This window comes from Schistocerca americana, chromosome X (genome assembly GCF_021461395.2).
Source record: "Schistocerca americana isolate TAMUIC-IGC-003095 chromosome X, iqSchAmer2.1, whole genome shotgun sequence".
In the NCBI taxonomy this organism is placed as follows: Eukaryota; Metazoa; Arthropoda; class Insecta; order Orthoptera; family Acrididae; genus Schistocerca; species Schistocerca americana.
The window spans coordinates 323,201,445-323,202,573 of NC_060130.1; the positions used below are offsets into that span (position 1 = coordinate 323,201,445).

Here is a 1,129-nt window from a genome sequence, read left to right on the forward strand (position 1 = left end):
CCAGTGGCAGACATATATGTGGGGCGCGCGGGGCGCCCCCCCCCCCCCCTCCCCCTCCGGCCGCCCTTGCAGGGCTGCCACGATTGCCACCCGCGCCGTCCTCTCCAGTCAGCCGGCACACTATTTTCTTTCGTCAGTCGACTCGACTGAATCGAACTATCGAGTAACTGCGAGTAGTTGTTCTTTCCTATGTAGCATGCGCGTCCGCGTAATCGTATTTTATACGTTTCTGTCTGGCACATAGAAAGCTAACACATATCTACGTTCTTCTGGCTGGCATTTGTTCGAGAAAAGCCGCAAATATTCTACTGTTTTCTTGTACAGGGTACCTTCGATACGTAGCGTAGGAAATGCGGACTATTCACCGAATAGGCGCATAGAATTGATCATATAAGGAAGAGAACCACAATTGTAACTTTCTTATATCATAAGATGGCATTGTCTTGTATATGTGTGTACTCATTTTATATAAAACTTTCTTAAACTTTGCATATGACTTGATTATTTTTTATTATGGTAAAAGTAAAGGTAGCCAACGGCCTTGCCGCAGTGGTAACACCGGTTCCCGTCAGATCATCGAAGTTAAGCGCTGTCGGGTTGGGCTATTACTTGGATGGGTGACCATCCGGTCTACCTTGCGCTGTTGGCAAGCGGGGTGCACTCAGCCCTTGTGAGGCAAACTGAGGAGCTACTTGATAGAGAAGTAGCGGCTCCGGTCTCGGAGACGGACATACGACTGGGAGAGCGGTGTGCTGACCACATGCCCCCGCCTATCCGCATCCAGTGACGTCTATGGGCTGAGGATGACACGGCGGCCCGTCGTTACCGTTGGGCCTTCACATCCTGTTCGGGAGGAGTTTAGTTTTTTAACAGTAAAAGTAGCTCAAGATATCTTTAGCGCCCCCTCTTTGAGGTTTTTCTGTATCCGACACTGTGTCTTACCGGCAAATGCTGTAATGGTGGAGGAGGCGATGCGGACCTTTTTTATGATTAACAGTTTCATAGTTAGTTATGAACGGTGAGACATTATGAAAAGTCTCTCTTATATTCCAGCGTGGACAGACATCGTATCACTATATCAGTTGGTCACTTCCTAGTTGTTAACCACACTCTACAAATGATGGAATAT

At 48.0% G+C, this 1,129-nt stretch overlaps 1 pseudogene; it reads left to right on the plus strand.

Moving 5' to 3' along the window:
- Positions 1-531: 531 nt before the first annotated feature.
- On the plus strand, positions 532-649 carry LOC124557402 (annotated as a pseudogene).
- The last annotated feature ends 480 nt before the right edge of the window (positions 650-1,129 follow it).